Source organism: Equus asinus, chromosome 21 (assembly GCF_041296235.1).
Source record: "Equus asinus isolate D_3611 breed Donkey chromosome 21, EquAss-T2T_v2, whole genome shotgun sequence".
NCBI lineage: Eukaryota > Metazoa > Chordata > Mammalia > Perissodactyla > Equidae > Equus > Equus asinus.
The window spans coordinates 86816729-86838328 of record NC_091810.1 but is presented as its reverse complement, the minus strand read 5'-3'; positions in this window follow the sequence as shown (position 1 = coordinate 86838328).

Here is a 21600-nt window from a genome sequence, read left to right as displayed (position 1 = left end):
AAAGATGAATTGTTCAATAAATCATGGATTATCCATCTGCAAGAAACAAACAAAATGTGGATTTCCAGTCTCACTTCTTATCAAAATAAATTCCAGATGGATCAAAGATTTAAATACAAAAAGTGAAACTAAGTCAAGAGAATGAGAAGATAAGCCACAGACTGGGAGCAAATAATTGCAGAACACATATCTTATAAAGGACTGTCATCCAAAATATGCAAAGAACTCGTAAAACTCAACAGTGAGAACATGAACAGTCCGATTAAAAAATGGGCAAAAGATATGGACACTTCACCAAAGAAGATATACAGATGGCAAGTAAGCATATGAAAAGATGCTCAATGTCATATGTCATCAAGGAAATTCAAGTTAAAACAATGAGACTACTGCACACATATTAGAATGGCTGAAATTCAAAACACTGACAACACCAAATGCTGATAAGGATGTGGAGCAACAGAAACTCTTGTTCATTGCTGGTGGGAATGCAAAATGGTACAGTCACTTTGTCACTGACTGGTTACCCCAAGGAACTCAAGGGTGGGTTTGGATATTTTAAATGTTTTTCCAACTTGTTTTTTCCTTTTGTTATGTTAAGGAGATGCAATCACCAACCACCCTGAACCAGACCAAGCCTCACCACTAGAGCTATGCCTATGATCTTTGCTTTATTTTTAATGCTGAGATCTTTCCAGCAGGAGCTCAGGCCTTATTACCATAACCTGCAGTGTATGTAGAAGCATGTTTTCCAACTGGGCCTGCACAAGCGAATACCCACCTCTCCCATTTGAATGTTCATTCCCATCCGAAGTAAATGTCTCTGCTTCCCTTTGTTTGTGGACACCATGACTCTGGAAATGCTTTCTCATGGTCTCCTATTTGCTGCAAATATACTTTACTTTGTGAGACAACTACTTCTCGTGGAGAGTCTGATTTAACTCGCCAGGAGGGAACCCACTTTGGTTTCAGTAACAACTTTCAAAGACAGTTTGGCAGTTTCTTATAAAACTGAAATACTTTTACAGTGTCGTTCAGCAGTCATGCTCCTTGATATTTACTCAAGGAAGTTGAAAACTCATATCCACACAAAAACCTGAACACAGATGTTTATAGCAGCTTTATTGATAATTGCCAAAACCAAGAAGCAACCAAGATGTCTGTCGTAGGTGAATGGATAAATAAATGGTGGCACATCCAGACAATGGAATATTATTTAACCTGTCGACGAAAATAATCCATAACCAATCTATAAATGAAAATTTGGGAGAGTTTATTCTGAGCTAAAATCTGAGGACCATGGCCTGGGGCCTTTCTTCCCAAAGGAAGAAAGGGCACCAAAGAAGTGAGGTATACAGAGTGGTTATATACCCCCAAACAGGATGTTTCACATATGATTGCAATGTCCCTCCCACAATAGTCACAAGATTGCCCTGTCAGCACAGCGCTTGATGGACACAGCAGGTAGTGGGTCTGCTCTCTCGGAGGGCATAGCAGGAGGCAAGCCTATTGTCTCGAGCTGGGTGGTCACAGGTGAGTGCAGCAATCAGTTTCTAGCCTAAGGAAAGATGTTTAATCCTTAAGGGAATGCCAATGTTGGGAGAGGGAGGGAAGTTGCACCTTTATCTCAAGGGCCTTCGCTCTTGCCATAGGGAACATCTAAAGCAGATAGACAATGCATGCTCAACTGCCATGGTCAGGCCCTTTTGGAAAGACAAGGTCAGGCAGAATTAGGTTTACACCAAATGGCTTCCTCATATTCTCCAATATATCCTATTGCTTGCCATTTTTATTTGTCAAACCTTGAAAGGAAACAAAGCTACCAAGTCATGAAAAGACATGGAGGAACCTTAAATGCATGTTACTAAGTGAAAGAAGCCAGTCTGAAAAACCTACATACTGTCTGATTCCAACTCTATGACATTCTGGAAAAGGCAAAACTGTGGAAACAGTAAAAAGATCAGTGGTTGCCAGGGGCTGAGGGAGAGAGGAATGACTAGGCAGAGCTTAGAGGGTTATTTTTAAGGCAGTGAAACTATTCTATATGATACTGTAATGGTAGATAGCAGTAATTGTACATTTGTCGAAAGCCATAGAATATACAACATCAAGAATGAACTATAGTGCAAACTATGGGCCTTGGGTGACAAAGATTTATCCGTGTAGGTTCATCAGTGCTAACAATGTATCACTCTGGTGGTGGTGTTTGATGAGCATCAAGGCTGCCCCTGCCCCAGGGAGAAGCCCAAGGCGTCCTGCCCTACATTCCGATCTATATCATCCTCCAGGAAGCTAGGACTGTCCTGACTTAATGCCATCTGATTCTTAGCTAAAGTTATAGGACCGCCCGATAACCAGACCCCACCGGCACTGAGACCATTTTAACGATTTTTTTCATGATCTTTCCTTTGTCTTGTAAAGAAATAACTCACATACCAATGCTTTATAAATTTAGTTCTAACCCTCAACGCATTGCAGCTCTGACTGCCCATGGGTCCTGTCCCCATGCTACTCCACGCTATTCTCTGAGTAAAAGAGCAAAACTGCCAGACCTTGAGAGTCCAAGAAATCTTTCTTTCAACTCATTGACTCACCGAGCCTGCATCATGTTGACAGTTGGGGAGGCTGTGTGTGTGTTTGTGTAGAGTCAGGTGGTATATGGGAAGTCTTTACTTTCTGCTCAATTTTGCTATGAACCCAAAGCTGGTCTAAAAAATAAAGTCTATTAAAAAAAAGTTAAACCATCAGAAACAAAACAAAAAAGTGAAGCCAAGAAGCTTTATTCACAATAACCCTGTAGGGGAGCAGAATTTGCCACCCCAACAGTGTCTCTTTGGTATGAGGATCTTTTTGGCCTGGTTACTTTTAAGAAACTGAGGACAGGGGAGAAGCTCTGAAAACCAAGTAGAAGTTACCGTTTGTAAGAGACACTTACATTTGTAAAGGACATCTCCGTCTGTAAAGGTATCTCTCTCTGTACTAGGAAGAGGAGGATGACCTTATCTCTAGAAACTTACCAATGTGGAAAGCAAGGACTTAAATCTACATAATAACCTTACTCTTGTTTACTGTGCTTTTTCTAGTAATCTCCCATAACCGACTCCCCCCACACCCAACATCCTCCTTTGTCTTCAGCTGAAGATAGTATTTAAGGTGGTGACCTCAACCATTCTGGCGAGTTACTCAGCTTTCCTGTGTTTCTCACATGTATACATGTTATTAAACTTTGTTTGATTTTCTCCTGTTGTTCTGTCTCATGTCAATTTAATTCATAGGCCAGCCAGAAGGACCTAGAGGGGAGAGGAGTTGTTTTCCTTCTCTACAATGCAAAACTGGAAAATATTCAACACTTGAAAGGATAAACGAATTGTGGTTTATCCATACAATGAAATACTATTCAACAATGAAAAAGAAAGAAGATACACACAACAACTTGGATAAATCTCACAGACATTAAGCTTAGTGAAAGAAGCCAGATACAAAAGACATATGTACAATCCCCATATGCCATTCTAGAAGAGGCAAAGCTAATCTAAAGGGAGAGAGAGCAGACGGTGATTGTCTACGGTGGGGGTTGGGGGTGGGGATTGACTGTAAAGGAGATGGAGACCCCTGGAGGGAGGGCAATCAGGGAGGTGATGGAAATGCTCTCAATTATATTGCTGATTACTTGGCTGCATGTATTTGTCAAAACTCATTGAACTGTATACTTGAAATTGGTGCATTTTGTTGTATGTAAATTATACCTCAATAAAATTGATTTAAAAAATGAAACCATAAAAATTTTAGAAGAAAACATGGAAGACTTCAAAAGATATAATTTTGGGATGAGGAAGGCTTGTCTAAACATGGCACAAAACCTGGATGGCAAAAAGGGACGATTGATAAGTTTGATTACAGAACTGAAAATTTTCTATGGGGCAAAGAAATACCACATGCAAAGTAAGAAAACATGACAAACTGGGGGAAATATTTATAACTTGACTTCTCTTATTCTTAAAGTAACTGAAATGGGGTATAAATATAAACCTATGTTGTCTCAACACCGAGCCTGGTGAGGGATGTAAGAACAAATACATTCTGAGGACCATGGGTGGTGATTGGAGTTGCCTGGGTTAATCATGGAAGCCTTGGCTTACTGGAGGAGGTGATTTATAATAACAAGGCATATCCCATTTGGGCAGGGCCCCTGGGACTGGGAGATGCAACCATCACCTCACCATGGAACTTTGATCTCAGACTGTCGTGCTGCTGCTGTTGTAACTGCTGCTGCTGGTGAAACTGACCTCACAGGCCTCGATTGAGGGTATTTGTGCAGAGCAAGGCTGGATGGGGGACCCAGGATCCAAGAGGATTTTTATTCCCAGGATAGGCTCCTTCCTACCCCTGCATCTTGATCAAGATATAGGAAAAATCCTTTTCTTAGGAGTTTGAACTGGGTTTCCCCAAATTAAATCTTAAAAGGTAAACAGGGGCTGGCCCCATGGCCAAGTGGTTAAGTTCGTGTGCTCCACTTCGGTGACCCAGGGTTTCGCTGGTTCGGTTCCTGGGCGTGGACATGGCACTGCTTATCAGGCCATGCTGAGGCGGCATCCCACGTGCCACAACTAGAAGGACCCACAACGAAAATATACAACTATGTACTGGGCAGATTTGGGGAGAAAAAGCAGGGGGGAAAAAAAGAAGATTGGCAACAGTTGTTAGCTCAGGTGCCAATCTTTAAAAAAAAATATCTTAAAAGGTAAACAAATGGAGGACTTCTCCCGTGCCCTGCTCCCCTCCTCCACTGCCTTATACCTAAGCCTGGTTTCTGATTAACCAAGGCCTGGTCCCGATTAGACCAGCTGACTCTGCTGATCGTACACCTGGCCCCGGACTCATTTCCCTCATGGCAGCTCTATCTGGATCCTAAATAAAGATAGCCTGGCTTCTAGGCCAAAGTTGATGGGTTGGCATAATGTCCAGGCCTGGCTGGTTGCTGTCCAGAGCTGGCTTCCTGGCCTTGGGCCCCAAGTCAGCCTCCTCAGCCCCGTCTGAATGGTGTTTCTTCTCTGAGGCAGGCAGCTTGACTGCCTTGACCTCTGCCCTGGCCCGGGCTTCTCTGAGAGGAAGTCCCTTTCCTGTGTGTCTCAAAGAGTCTGCCCTTGCTTCCAAGCCAGTCTCCATTACTCTGTATTTGCTTATTTCTCCTCTCCAGCAGCTTCTATCCCTCTGAGCTCCTAGAAGTCCTTCTAAACCTTCTGGGTACCCTCTATGTGCTGAGTATTCAGCTAGATGCTGGGATCAGCCCTGCCTTCAAGCTGCTCAGTTTAGTGTGGGGGACAGACAAGTAAACAGGCCATAACAAACCATGGCTGTAACAGAGGGAAGCACGGGGTGGGGGGAAGCAGTGGGATGCTCAAGGGCAGAGCAGCCAACCCAGCTGAGGAGGCAAGGGCCGATTCCTGCAGGAGTGACGTTGAGCCCATACCTGAAAGGCAGACAGGAAGACGTGAGGTGGAAGATGCCCCAGACAGGAGGAATAGCCCACGTGGAAACCTGAAACAGGAGAGGGAGCTTTGGGAGCCGGAGGCAGGAGAATCCTACAGCTTATTTTCCTCTGTTGGGCTATGTTTGTCAGGAGCATCTCTTCTTTCTGATTAAGGCCAATCCCACTCTGTATTAGCTATCTAAAATCTAATATAAAATTTAGCTGCTTCAAAGAGCAAACATTTATTATCTCCTACGGTTTCTGAGGTCAGGAATCGGGGGAAGCTTAGCCAGGTGGTTATGGACCAGGGTCTCTCATGTGCTTTCCGTGAAGCCATCTCCCGGGCCAGAGTCATGTTAGGTTTGACTCAAGTTGGAGATTCTGCTTCCAAGCTCCCTCACATGGTTGTTGTCAAGCTTCAGTTTCTTACCATGTAGTCTTTTCATAGGGATGCTTAGAATATGGTAGCTGACTTCAGTGAGAGAGAGAGAAATAGAGAAAAAAGAAGAAGGAGGAGAAGAAGAAGAGAGCCCATAGAACCCACAGTCTTATAATCTAATCTTAGAAGTGACATCCCATCTCTTCCATCACATGCTATTGATCACATGGACCAATCTTAGTATAGTATGGGAGGGGACGACACAAGAATGTGAATCCAGGGGGTGGGATCATTGGGGCCATCTTGGAGGCTGGGTACCACATATCCTGTGGTTAAACTGGATTGCATCACCTGAGATCCTAGGTGGAATAGCATGTAGACTTGGTTCCCCGGGCATCCCTGTGTCTTCCCTGGGGCAGGGCCCCTCATCTTTACCTGAAGTTCCTTATCACTGGATCAGGTCTCTTAGAAAGCTAGACATTTCCTTGCTTCTTCCTACTTGGGAAGAGGGGGCTTTCCTTTTGGCTTCTAGTTGTTTTTGTTTCTAGTTTGTGGAAGTCCCTACTGCTTACTCCACTCCTTAGGGGATTTAGAACACACTCTGAGCCAGGTGAATGACTATATCTTCTCTGACTCAGCTAATGAACCGAGTCTACCTTTTGAGAGTCTGGCTGCAGGCAGAGTGATAAGGATCAAGGCTGTCCCATGGAGAGAAGCCCAAGGCGCCCTGCCCTACATACCGATCTATATCATCCTCCGGGAAGCACGGGACCGCCTGACCTGATCCAACCTGATTGGAATTCACAGTTATAGGACCACCTGATAACCAGACCCCATGTGCACTGATAGCATTTTAACGACTTTTTTACATAATCTTTCCTTTGTCTTGTAAAGAGATAACTCACATACCTATGCCTTATGAATTTAGCCCTACCCTCAACCCAAGTTTGCAGCTCTTCCCTGCCCATGGGTGCTGTCCCCATGCTGCAGCTCTTCACTACTCTTTCTTCACTACTCTTCAGCTCTTTCTGAATAAAGGAGCACTACTACCAGACCTTGAGAGTCCAATAAATCTTTCTTTCGGCTCCTCTGTTCACCGAGCCCGCATCAAGAGGATCGCTCTTCTTGAGTCTCATTGCTCTAGTTTTACCATTCCAAAATATTAAAAGACAGTTTTCATCAAGAGAAAAGGAAGGGAGCTGTTGTCCACATCTTGGGGAGGTGGTATATGTGGTGTGGTGGAAAGAATATGGGTTTAGGTTTCAGACAAATCTGATTCCATCATTGGCTAAGGTCCTTAAACTCTCTGAGCCTGTTTCCTCATCTGTCAAACGAGTTGCTCTGGAGATCAAATGACGTAATTTATACAAAGCATTTGCTGGCAATGGGTTATAAAAATTGGTACTTCATTTATTTTATTTTTTTCTCAGTTAATGGTACTGGTTTTAATATTATCACTACCGTCTTCTTTCAAGGTCCAACTCAATTTTTACCTCTACTTCAGATCTATCACAATAATCAAATCAAGATTGCCATCTCTGTTCTCTAGACTCAAATAGCACTCTGAGTCATAACGTAATACTTAATTACCTATCTTGTTATGTTACTTTCTGTTTATTTCATGTGTGTCAGTCCTGTCTCACAGTTAGGTTTTAACCGTCTTTTTCTAAGTGCCTCTATAGAGCCCTATACATTTGTTACTCATTAATTGTTTGATGGTTGTTCAAGATACCAAGTATCCTTGGGAAGCTGGCTGCAAAGTGAATCCCCTGCTCTGAGCTCGGAAAATTTTCAGGAGGGAAAGAAAAGGGAAAGAGCAGGGAGCAAAGTAGCTGAGTACAGATACTATCAGGCATCTGCATAGAAAGTTTTGTATGTTATTTCACTTGAGATGATTTTGTTGGGTTTCCAAATTGTCTGCTGAAACCCTTAGGACAGCTGGCAACCCGCAGGGAAGCCGTCAAACCAGGTTGGATTCATTTCTTTAAAACAGTGTGAATGAATCTTACTTCTGCAGAGCAAAACAAGCTCTCACCTTTAAAATTCTGCTTGAAAGACACCAATCCAATATTAATCTGGAAATAGACTGTAAACAGTTCTTCCTGCGAGACAGTAGTGCTACTATTTTAAAAAACCTCCAAACCTGCCTTTCTTTGCTGCAGTTGACAACATGTTTATCAGTGTGGAGACTATTTAGTAACAAAGGAAGAATGGTTCCATTAAGGCATCAGCTTTACGGAATCCAGTGGCTGGCTTCAAGTGCTATTTTAGGGCCTACGTGACATGTATAAACATCTGTGTTGACAGCTCTAGCTTCCCGTTACCAAATGTGCATAAAATTAGTCCTCATTTAAAAAATGAACTTACTATATAGAGAAAGTCAAACTACAGGGTTAGTTCATTAGTGCCCCTCCCCCCACCCCCTGTTCCTTTGATAGAGGAAGCTGCTTTTGCAAATGGGAAGGATTTCCAGCACACTGTGTTGTTGGAAGTTTCTGCAGATGAATAGCATTGCCATGCTGCTCTGGGAATGACCTAAGCAGTGGGTCATATTGTGGGTTTCTGATGAAGCCAAGGAAAGGGTGCTTCCCCAGAAAACTTCAGTCATAAACAAAAACATGTAAGGGTTCCATTGATTGCTTCCAAGAGTCAGTGGATTGTTGGTTAAGAAAATCCAGGGTGAAGTTGACTGGGGAGTTTGGGGTTTTAGGAAGAGGCTAGGAAGTCAGTGATGGCCTGGAGGGTGTGGCCAGGTGCCATTGGCTCCCTGGAAGCCAGCATGGTGTGCTCAAGGATGTTGTTTGAATGAATGGCTAAAAACATGGTTAGAGCTGATGTCAAGATCATGACAGAGTCAAGTCAAGGGCTTTAGGGAAGACACCAGTGTAAGTGACAACCTCATATATAATCTCTGCTGTCCTTTCTCATGTTTGTCCTTCTGCAGAGCACAGTTGGTCTTGTGATTGCAGGTGGGTGAATGTAGCCAGAGGGATCATACCTGCACCTGACCTCTGACCCTGATGGGGACAGAGAATCTAGACACAGCCAGAAGGCAGACCTACTGTCATTTTGCTGCTCATGGTTCTATTCTAGTAATCCCCATGCCCTAAGGGGCTCAGTCCCTCACAAGGGCCCACCTGGCAAGTCTCCCCTTACCACACAGCACCTGGCGGTCTGCCTGCATCTTCCTTTTCTTCCAGGCAAAATGCCCACCTCCTTGGCGCTTGTAATCTCAGGAGGCAATCTGATAAGTGAATTCACACCAGCCAACGCATAACAACTCCACTCTGTTACTCAAAGGGAGGAATCTAGGTTGCTAATTTAATTACTGGGACAGGCGGGGGCGGAGGGGGGGGGCGGTTTGTGAGTGGAGTAGCCCTGCCCAGGGTCGCGACGACATCTCTCCCTCCCAACGAGCATCACATGACATCTTGGAGCATGGATCCAGGTTTGGGTCCTGGCTCCCCCACTCGCCAGCTGTGGGGTCTTATCCAAGCTGTGTTAATTTCTGTGAGCTTTAATTTCATCTTCTCTAAAGTGGGGAAATAACTCTTCTGGCTTTCCAGGGTGGTTGGAAAGAATAGAAGAGTGTGTAAATGTAAAAGAAAGTGTTGGCATTTGGCAAATATTTTAATGAATATGATGCACAGACTAGCCTTGTCAGGGTTGGGGGTTAAAGGTTGGAGTGTTGTGGAAATGAATCCAAATAATCCCTTTGAAATTCTGGTATCCACAGGTCAGGTTTGGAGGTAAATTTCAGAAATGATTGAACTCTGTGGGGCGCCCCTATCCCCAAGCGTTGCTTGCACTGCCCCAAATGGGCCTCAGGGCCTGCCAGCCGTACACTGGAGGCCACTCAGGCATTCGTGAATGGCTCCTCCAGGCCTGGGCCACCAAAGCAGGAGTCCACGTGGGAACAGAGGGCGAGAAGGGAGGAACATGACTTGTGCTTTGTTCTCTGCCCTGTCTAGGAAGTGGCTGGGGAAAGCATAGGCTTATGTGTCTTGGACATTTGTGAAGGAGATTTGTGAATAAAGGACTTGGTGCCAACATCAGGTCACATTCAGTCAGCCCCGGAGGATGTCCAGCACAGAGCCTTGTCCCTGAGAGATGTCAAGAAGGGGCAATGTGAGGGAAGCCCTTGCTGACTTGCCTTAAGATTAGGGATGTGTCTCATGCATTCCTGATGGCTATCTTAACTGCTTCTTATACAGATGCATCTTCTGAGATCAGAAGCACAGCCCAGGGGAGAAGGAAGGTGGAGTTCAGTGTTAGACATAGTGGGATGTTTATGGGGAAATGTCCTGTGGCTGATGATGCCACCATGGGAGAGAGATTGAGAAGTCCCCAGCCAGGAGGTGATGGGTGAGGCTGAAAGAGTCCATAAGCTCTTCAAGGAAGTGTGCTGAGAGGAGAGACTCCTATGTCTAGAGGTGTACCAAAGTCAGGGCAGTGGGAGCCATTGGCTTGGGTGCAGGAATTAAGGGGAGTACTGCCTGTAGATAATTTTAAAACAGTAATAAAAACTAGAAATCAGTTTCTATTATCATGGGTGCAGGTGATTTTAAACAATATTAACGATAACATTCTTTCCTTCTGCTGGAGCAGACGGCTCCCACGACCATCCCTTCCTTGGTGTGTCACCACCTATGTCCCCTTGCATTTGTTGACTCCTTGCTGGGAGATTGACTTTCCGAATGGCGCACCACTCTCCAGGTGTGATCTAATCAAGTACTGGGCCTGTGTTTGTCTGAGATACATGGTGACCTCGGGAAAGAAGACAAGAGCTTCTAGAGATGGCGAGAGAGAGTCCTGCATCCGGATCTGATCTTGCCTGAGGATTTCCCCACCATGTTCACTCACAGAAGCCAAAAAGTTGCCTTTTGCGCCTAGTTTGATTTGGGTTTTTGTCACCTGCAACAGAAAGAATTCCAGTGATATAAATACCATATTAATAACTATAGGCACAGGAAACTCCAAAAGCATTTGGTTATACACAGGGTGTTCTGATTTTCACCTAACGACCGGGATAGAGGCTGTGGTTTCTAGGTTTTTCCAGGCATTGGTGACCCCTGTCATCACTAAGCAAACAAACACATTGGCAGGTCACAGAGACACCCTTCTGTACACAACAGAACTCAGTAGAAAGCTTCCTGGACCCCATCCAAGGCAATTATTTACAGACGTTTCAAAGCACATAATTACAGGGCCACAGTGAAGGGACCCACACTATGCAGGCAGCTCCTGAATGGAACTCTGGAGTGACATACAAGAAATCACCCAACTCGTTGAACTTGCATTTAGGGTAAAAAAAAACCCCAAAAACTAAAAATTCCACTGCATAAGCCTACAGTGAGGAAAGCTGAATCAACAGCATTTCAATATGAGAAAACTTTGAAGATAAAATTTTTAAAAGGAGCAGAAGAAGCTATCTTAGGATTTTGAATTTATCCCAGGTCCAACACTACCCAGTAGTTGACACAGTGGCTAAAAAAGTTGACATTAGGGCCAGCCCCGGTGGCCGAGTGGTTAAGTTCAGCGTGCTCTGCTCCGGCAGCCTGGGCTCGGTTCTGGGTGTGAACCTACACCACTCATTAGTGGCCGTGCTGTGGCAGCAGCTCACATACAAAAAGAGGAAGACTGGCAGCCAATGTTAGCTCAGGTCAAATCTTAGCAAAGAGAGGAAGAGGGAAAGAGAGAGAGAGAGGGAGGGAGGGAGGGGCAGAGAGAGAGAGAGAGAGAGAAAGAAAGAAGAAAGAGGGAAAAAAAAGAAAGATAAAAAAGACAGAAAGAAAGACAGACAAGAAAGAAAGAAAGAAAGAAACACAGAAAGAAAGACAGACAGAAAGACAGAGAGAGAGAAAGAGAGAGAAAGAAAGAGAGAGAGAAAGAGAGAGAGAGAGAAAGAAAGAAAGAAAAAAAGAAAAGAAAGAGAAGGAAAAACGAAAGAGAAAAAAGACAGAAAGACAGACAGACAGACAAGAAAGAAAGAAAGAAAGAAATAAAGAGACAGAAAGAGAGAGAGAAAGAAAGAAAGAAAGAAAAAGAAAGAAAAAGCTGACATTCCATTTCCAAGCAGGCCCTGTCTCCTTAGGTGGAAGATGATTCCAGCACATCAGGCTTACAGGGTCCCTGTAGCTCATGATTTCTTAAAGGAGAGATCCTTTTTATGCCCAGCAATTCCCCAAAACTGTCTTTGGGCATAGTAGGGGCAGAAGCTGCAGCCAGCGTGCACAGGCTCCTGGGTGTGACAGCCTCCTGGGTGCCGTGTTCCTGGGCTCCGGGTGACATTCACTTCTTCAGTTCTAGGGTTAGTAGCTGCTTTTGCTAGTTGCTAATCTTTGAGTGATTTCCCTCTTTGGCTCCTTCCAACACCTTGTAATCAATTCCTGGTATTAACTTCTCTTTAAATATCTTCTCTTTAAAATATCTAGAGTGGTTTCTGTTTTCCTAATTGTACTAATAGGATTTTCATTTTATTTTGTTCTTAGAAATTCTTAGTTTTCATTAAAAAAATTTAAAAATTGTGGCAAAATGTACATAACATAAAATTTATCATTAAATTTTTTTTAAGTGTACAGTTTAGTGACATTAAGTACACTGACATTGTTGTGCAACCATCGCCACCATGCGTCTCCAGAACTTTTCTATCGTCCCAAACGGAAACTCTGTACCCATTAAACACCAACTGCCCATTCCCCCTTCACCCATAGCAACCACATTCTACTTCCTGTGTCTATGAGTTTGGCTACTCTAGGCGCTTCATGTAAGTGGAATTGTTACCGAAACCAAAGAGAGTTTGCCTCCTGGTGAGTTAAAATCAGACTCTCCACCAGAAGTAGTTGTCACACAAAGTCAAGTGTATTTGCAGCAAATAAGAGACCACATGCAATCATGTCCAAAGTCACGGCTCCCTGAGCAAAGGGAGGCAGGGACCTTTTATTTTGCATGGGGAGTGAATATTCAAATGGAGAAGTGGGTTTTCGCTGGTGCAGGCTCAGTTGGGAAACATGCTCCCACATACATGGCAGGTTATAGTAATCAGGCCTAAGCTCCCCCTGGAGAGAGCTCAGCATTAAAAATAAGGCAAAAGTGGGGCCAGCCCTGTGGCCGAGTGGTTAAGTTCTTGCGCTCCACTTCAGCAGCCCAGGGTAGCTGATTCAGATCCTGGGTGTGGACATGGCACTGCTCATCAGGCCGTGCTGAGACAGCGTCCCACGTAGCACAACCAGAGGCACTCACAACTAGAATATACAGCTATGTACCAGCGGGCTTTGGGGAGGAGAAGAAGAAAAAGATAAAATAAAAGATGATTGGCAATAGATGTTAGCTCAGGTGCCAATACTTAAAACAATAAATAAATAAAGCAAAATGTCATAAGCTTAGCTCTTGTGGTGGGGCTTGGTCTGGTTCAGGGTGGTTGGTGATTGCATCTCTTAACCTGACAAAAGGAAAAAGGAAAACAATTTGGAAAAACAATTAAATGCTTCCAAACCCACCCCTGAGTTCCTCGGGAAAATTAGTAGGTGGCAGAATCATACAATATTTGTCCTTTTTCGGACTGTCTGATTTCACTTCGCATAATGTCTTCCAGGTTCATCCATGCTGTAGCATGTGTCAGAATTTCCTTCCTTCTTAAGTCTGAATAATATTCCACTGTATGTATATTACCACATTTTGATTATTCATCCATCTCTTGATGGACACTTAGTTGTACGTTAGTTTGCTGGGGCTGCCATAACAAAGGACCAGAGAATGGAGGCTTAAACAAGACAAACTTATTTTCTCATAGTTCTGGAAGCCAGGAGTCCAAGATCAAGGTGTCGACAGGGTTGTATCTTCTGAGGCCTCTCTCCTTGGCTTGTAGACGGCCGTCTTCTCCCTGTGTCTCCACATGGTCTTCCCTCTGTGGGTGTCTGTCCTAACTTGTTCTTCTTACAAGGGCGCCAGTCATACTGGGTTAGGGCCCACACTAATGACCTCATTTAACCTTAATTTCCTCTTTAAAGGCCCTCTCTCCAAATATAGTGCCGTTCTGAGGTAGTGGAAGTTAGGATTTCAACATATGAATTTGGGGGAGGACATAATTCAGCCCACAACAGGTTGCTTCCACCTTTTGTTTATTCTGAATAATGCTCCCATGAACACGTACAGATATCTATTTGAGTTTCTGCTTTCAATTCTTTTGGGTATATACCCAGAAGTGGAAATGTTAGAGCATATGGTAATTCTATGTTTAATTTTTCGAGGAACTGCCATACAGTTTTTCACAGCAGCTGTGCCATTATACATTCTCACCAGTAATGCACAGGGTTCCAATTTTTCCACGTCTTTGCCAGCATTTTTTGTTTTTGTTTTTGTTTGTAGTAGCCATCCTTATGAGTGTGAGGTGGTGTCTCATTGTGGTTTTGATTTGCGTTTCCCTGATGATCAGTGTTGTTGAACATCTTTTCATGTGCTTACTGGCCATTTGTATATTTTCTTTGGAGAAATGTCTATCAAGTCCTTTGTCCACTTTCAGACATTTTTATTTGTAAAAGAAACCATATAAACACTATAGCAACAGTAATTGAACTTCCAATGAAATGGAGAAAATATTCCCAGATAATAATCCCCAGATCTGAGATGGCCACATTGTGGGGCAAACAGTTGATCCATTTTTCAGAGTCAGCTATAGCAAGGTGGCAAAGAGGTGGGCTCGAGAGCCAGCATCGCCTGGGATTTGATTCCTGGTTCCTCCACTTACTAGCTACGTGACCTCAGGCAAGTTGCTTAATCTCTCTGTGCCTTACTTTCCTTACTTATAAAATGGGGATAATAGTACTGCCTACTTCATGGGGTTGTTACAGGGTTAAACGAGTTAATAATTAGAACAGTGTCTGGTGCAAAGCAAGCACTTAATGTAAATTAGCTAACATCATTATTATTCTCTGGACCCTGACCCAGTCTGGGCTGCTGCCACAGCTGGGCACCTCTGATGTCCCCTCCCCCCACTGCAACTGTTTCTCATTACCCACTGAGATAGTGAGGTAACTCACTGCCTCGGTTATCCACAAGACAAATAGATCTATGCAAGTAGCGCTACTATATGGGAAAAGCTTTTTACATATTAACTCTAATTTTCACAATTACCTTCAATGATAGCCTGGTGATCGTGAGCTCTGGCTCAGAGATCAACTGAGAATGAATCTGAATTCAAATCCCACATCTCCTCTAACTCTGTGACCTTGGGCAAGTCATTTCACATCTCTGAGCTTCTGTTTCTATATTTGGAAAATGATGATAAGAGTCATTCCTCTTCACAGGGTCACTGTGGGGTTAAATAAGATAAGGCTAAGTGCTTAGAACACTTAGCACAGACAGTGCCTGGTATATAGTAGATGCTTAATAGATATTTATTATTATTATATTCATTTTACAGATGAGGAAACTGAGTCTTAGGAAGCTGAAGTTCTTGCCCAAGGTCATAAAGCTGATGTTGAGAGAAGGACCAAAACAATGTTCTTTATTATTTTCTTCCAAGCTGCAGACATGATTTTTGTGCAGTTCCTGTTGTGTGATAAGAGTAAAGACATAATTTTGTATTTTTTAAAATTTCACATTAAAGCGTAAGTAATGGAGATACGAAGACTATATAATATTCCACAGAATAATACAGCATCTTCGTGCCCATTATTTCCTTTCCTTCTCTTGGATTATTCCCTCAGGACAAATTCCCAGACGTGAAATTGGTATGTCAAAGGGTGTTAACGTTATTTTGATTCTGGATTCAGAACATCCTATTCCTTTCCTAAGGAGCTTGTCAATAGTAATTACGTTTGTGTGCTGTAATTTATTTTCTAGTCTCCTAGAAATAATTGAAACGTTGATAAAGAATGAATAAGCCTGATATAGATAAGTAACCTCCAGGCTGAAAAGGAGTGAATAGGTTGGGACGATGATGATCATGTTTGGAAACATGTGACGCAGTAACTCCAGTTACTAGATCTAGCTGTATGGTTGTTGTCTACTAGATAGGATGCTCATTTCACATGGTTAAGGAGTGCGTATATTATCCGTAAAGGACCAGCTCAGTCTCTGGGCGTATGAGGGGCCAAGTGTCACCGGGAGGGTGTGACTTGTTTACTGGGTCCTGCTGACCTACCTCCAGAAGAGGCCTCTTGTTCTTAAAGGGACCTGGATCTGAGGTGCAGGTGCCTGAGGGGGGTCGCTCTTCAAATCCTCACTCAGAGTGTGGAGTCAGGAGCACGGGGCTCATGTCCCTCCTCCCTTGTTATTAGTCTTGGGATCTACAGAAAGCTCTGAGAGTTTCTGTTCCTTCGTGTGTACAAGGTAGTAATAAGGTGAAATATTTCACAAGCTTTCTAAGGGCTTTACATGTATTAAAGCATACAATTCTCAAACGACCCCATGAAGGAGATGTTATCATTGTTCTTATTATACAGATGAGGAAACTGAGGGACAGACTGCTTAAATAACGTGCTCAGGTAACAGAGGCAGGAAGTGGAGGAGTCAGGGTTTGACCCCGGTGCTCAGGCTCCAGAGCTTCACTCCTCAACGTCACGCACCACGTTGAGTGACATGGCAGGTTGATGATCTTTAGCTTTAAGGGCTACCGGGAAGATTGGGGATGACGGCACATCTGGCTCTGGTCTCACTATTCTACAGAAATGGTCACTCTTGCTAAATTTGCCCATGACCTCCATATTCCCAAACCTGATAAACACTTTTCTGTTTTCATCTGCCCTCACCTCTCAATAGCGTTAAACCCAGTTGACCATTTCCTCATTCCTCACTCCTTTTTTTTTTTAACCCACAGGCCACGAGGTTGGTTTTTACTTTTTTTGTTTAAACAAACGTGCACCACAATGGTTCAACAAGTAAGGCAAATGCTGTACTATGAAAGCTGCCGTTTGCAATATACCACATCTAGAAACCCAGGGGAGGTGAATTACACCGAAGTGGTAGTCATTCTGATTAAACAATCAGGTCACATCCTGACATGTTGGTTTGCAGCATCAAAACTGTCCATTGAAGTTTCCTTTTTCTTAGTATCAGAAGTCCCATGTTGTTTTGTCTCTTCATTGTGTTTTGTGTGAGATCCATCACAGAATGGGAACTTTTTGACCTCCAACAACAGCAGTACGTGGCTTTATCTTCTGAATCCTCTGTATCAAAAGAGGGTACTATTTTGGGATTACATACTCTCTCTGGTTGTGAAGGTTTACCATAGATTTGCTGTGATGATCCTTTTTTTTTTTAAAGATTGGCACCTGAGCTAACTGTTGCCAATCTTCTTTTTTTATTTTTATTCTTCTCTCCAAAGCCCTCCAGTACATAGTTGTAGATTCTAGCTGTGAGTGCCTCTAGTTGTGGCATGTGGGACGCCGCGTCAGCATGGCTTAGATGAGCGGTGCCATGTCTGCACCCAGGATTCGAATCAGCAAAACCCGGAGCCGCGGAAGCAGAGCACACGAACTTAACTACTCGGCCACAGGGCCAGCCCCTGCTGCAATGATCTTTAACATAAAGTCTTTTGTAAGCTTGATAACCAATTGCAGCTGTCCCAGCAGTAATGGAAACTGCTGCAATCCATTCAGCTCAGATGCCGGAAGTCAGATTCATGGTGCCATGCCTTGCAAGATGTGTGCGATGGACACTGAGCACAAACGGCTCGCGTGGCCAGCCAGAGTCAACATGCGAGAGACATTCTAAGGGCATCAACTCCAGGCTGCTCCCTCGTTCTTGAAACACTTTCTTCTCCTGGCTTTAGTGACAGCACGCTTGCAAGGGTTTGCTCCTACTCCATGGGCTCTTCCTTCTCAGTCTCTTTTTCTCTCTTTTCCTTTTTTAACTGGCCTCTAAATGATGGTGCACCCTGGACTGGTCTCTCCTTGGCCCTCCTCTCTTTTCTTTCTTTAGGAGATCTCACACAGTCCCATGGCATAAGGTATCATCTATATTATATTTGTTGATGACCCCAGTATCAGCCAGGGTTCAACCTGAGAACCAGAACCAGTAGGAATATATCTTAAGAGATTTTTTGCAAGGAATTTCTTACGTGATTTTATGGGTTTGCTAGGCAGGCCCCAGATCCGTAGGCCAGGCTGTCAGGAAGAGCAGGCTGGAGCTCTTGGGCATGGAGTGAAGCTGCTGTCCACAGCCAGACTGTCTTCCTCCTTTTGGGAAGCTCCAGCTCTGCGCTTAATGACTTTCAGTTAATTGAATCAGGCCCATCTGGATTATCTAGGATAATCTCCTGCACTCACATTCCACTGATCATGAACTTCAGTCACGTCTACAACATAGCTTCACAGCAACACCCGATTAGTATTTGATTGAATAAATGAAGACTCTAGCCTAGGCAAGATGACCCATAAACTGACCATCACGACTCCCTAATTGACGTCTCCAACCCAACCTCCTTGCTGAGCCTCAGATCTGAATATCCAACCGCCTACTCAACCTGACCACTTCGTGTCTCAAACTTGACTTTCTCCCAACCAGACCTTCAGTTCTCTCCTGCGCCATCCCCACCTGCTTCTCCCTTCTCTCCCCATCCCTGTCAATGGCGCCACCACTGGCTCAGCCAAAAACCTCAGAGTCAGCTTTGCTTCTGTCTCACCTCTACGTTGACAAACAAGTCCTATCTTTGCTTCTCGAATAGATTTCAGTCATGTCCACTTCTCGCCATTTCCACCACCCCCGCCCTGGCCCAGATTCCTCCCTGGACCCTCTCCAAAGCCACTTAACCCGTCTCTCTGCTTACCTTCTTGCCTCACTCTCATCCTTACTCTACCCTTTCACCAAAGTGATCCTTTTAAAGCACAAACCAGATTTACTTGAGTCTCATATTTGAAACTCATCAGTGATTTCCCATTGTTCTTAGACTAAAATGTAAACTTCTTTCCTTGGTGGAGTATATTGTGAAATTGGTCATAAATACCTCCCATCTCTGTGGGCATGCCCCTTTGCTATGTGAGTTTGTCACTCCTCCCATACAGAGGAGAAGTCCATGCTCCTACCCTTTGAATCTAGGCTGGCTTTGTGACTTGTGTTGACCACTAGAATGAGGTACAAGTGACATTATTTGACTTTTAATCCTAAGCCTCAAAAGGCCTTGTGGCTTCTACTTTTGTCCTCTTGGAGCGCTCCCCCGAGACCAACATGTGGAGAAGCCTGGTCTAGCCTACTGGAGGGCGACAGATCATGTTGACAGAGATGAGCTCTTCCATCTCAGGCCCCCTAGACTGACCAGCCAATAGCCGGCTCTGACCACCAGATGTGTGGGAAGCCATCAAAGATCATCCAGTACCACTCGAGCCACCAAATGGTAGCAGCCACATAAGTGAGACCGGGTGAGACAAGTGGTTCTTCTGCTGGTTCAAGCCCAAATGGATGCCTTCCAGAATTGTGAGCAAAATAAAATGGCTGTTGTTTTACTGTATTCAGTTTTGGGTTGGTTTGTTACACAGCTGGAGATAACTGTTACACTTCATCTACAAGGCTCCACACGCCTGCGGCCAGCTTCTCTAAACTTACCTCATGCTGCACCCTCCCTTGAACATTCTATTCCAGCTATGCTGGCCTCGTCCTGTTTCTAGAATTTTCTAAGCTGTTTCCTTCCTCCAGGCCTTTGCTTCCTTTGGCAAATGTGTGCCAGGTTCATTTCCACTTTTCAATGTGTACTATCAGTTTAATTTCAAACACATGGAGCAGTCTCCCACGACCACCCCTCTACTGAAAGTTGCCTCCACCAGCTACTCTCATTGTTATGATTCCCTTCCTCTCCACAGTGTGTAATTATCTTGTTCCCTCATTTGTTTACTTGTTTTCCTAGAACGTAAGCACCACAGTTCTTCACAACACAGTGCTACAGGCCGCCACTGTCAGTGGAGGAGAGTTGGTGCAAAAGATACACTGTTCACCTTTGTAGGTGGAGAGCCTGGCTCCTCAGTGAGGAAGGCAGGGCAGCCGGGACCCTGGGGGAGGCTGAGGGGCGCATGAGGGCATCGGGCAGGGAGAAGGTCTTCAGTGACTCAGAAGCTACAAAGATGTACTTCCTTCAAGTCACACTTTGAGAGGTTTCAGCCCTCCCAGGCTCCTGGCCTGGAGCACCTACCAACCTGACTTTCATTCTTCTCAATCCTACCTGAATTCTGGGAGTTGCTGTGTGTAAATTATCTCAGTCTCAGGATTGCTCCCGAGACTTGGGGCTTTTAAAGAACCACAGGGGCTGGCCCCGTGGCGCAGTGGTTAAGTTTGCACGTTCCGCTTCTCGGTGCCTGGGGGTTCGCCAGTTCGGATCCTGGGTGTGGACATGACACCACTTGGCAGGCCATGTGGTGTTAGGCGTCCCACATATAAAATAGAGGAAGATGGGCACAGATGTTAGCTCAGGGCCAGCCTGGCAGTAGTTAGCTCAGGGCTAATCTTCCTCAAAAAAAGAAAAAAAAAAATGTAAGTCTCACCAGCCTGCTACAGGTGTATTTTCTGGTCTTACTGATGGTCAGCTGAGCCAGACCCCAGACTGTGCCTCCATGATACACCAGGCTGGTTCCTCTTCCTGGTCAAGGAGTATCCTTGAAAACTGTGACCCCCAAAGCCTCACACAGGCCACACCTTCAGCCCTCAAGGCACCGTTAAGTTGTTAGCAGCCCGCAGCAAGGGCCTGGGGATGGGGGAAGACTGGTAGGCCACTGATGAGCTGTGTGATGTTGGTCAGTTGTGCGGCCTCTCTGAGCCTCAGGTTCCTCATTCTGTGAGCAGGGGTATTAATGCCTCTGTGTGGTGTGTTGGGAGGGTTGCACGAGACAACGTCTGTGGAGCACCTAGAACTACGTCTGGCCCAGGGTGGGAGGTCCCCTGCCTTCCCCACAGAGGGGCCCTGGGGCCGCGATGTGATAGGCCAATGAATCAGCTCACCCCCTAAATAGATGTTGGTCTGGGAGCATCAGATCCCTAGGGAAAATGCGCTCCCAAGAGCTGGAATCTTCAGGAGAGTCCAAGAGGACTTTCGTAAGCCCCGTAAGAACTTAGTTCTTGAGGTTTGGGAAGGGAGAGGCTGGGCTGGCTGCTGTATACACAGCTTGTTTGTCTTTTAAAGTAAATCATCCTCCAGAACTTGCCCCCATCTGTGTCCAGAGCCCTGATGTGCTGGCGAGCAGAGGAAGGCAGTGCCAGAGGCGTGCTGGAGGAGGCGTGGGTTACCGGAGCTCTCCCAGTGTGACCTGGCAAGTTCGGCTCCCTCTGCTTGGAGCAGTCTCTGTCCTCAGCTGGCTAACCCCTACTCACTCCGCTCAGACACCATCCACGCACCTGGTCCCTGGCCCCAGCCACCCCGGGCACAGTTAGTTGTCCCTCTTCCGTGTCCCCCAGTCCCATGCGTTCCTCCATTGCCATGGTTGCCACAGGTGTGGGGGTCCGTTTCCTCCCCAAGGGCAGGCATTTGTCTTGCTCATCTTTGCACCTCGGGCCTAGCCCAGGGCCTGGCGCACAGCAGAGGCTCAGTACTCCCAGATGGCCAGCGCTGTATTTGGGAGCAGCTCTGCGAGAGGACTTGCCTCGGGCCTGCTCTGTCCCCCATTCTTCCCTGGCTAAAACACATACACATTTATATCTTCCACAGACATTGACAGGCTGCCTGCTGGGCTCCATGCTGGATGCTGGAGATGCAGGAGTGATCAGAAGAAGCTCTCCTGGAGCCCGCAGGCTGTTAGACAGGACGGCCGTGTGCCCGACAACGCTAACGCAG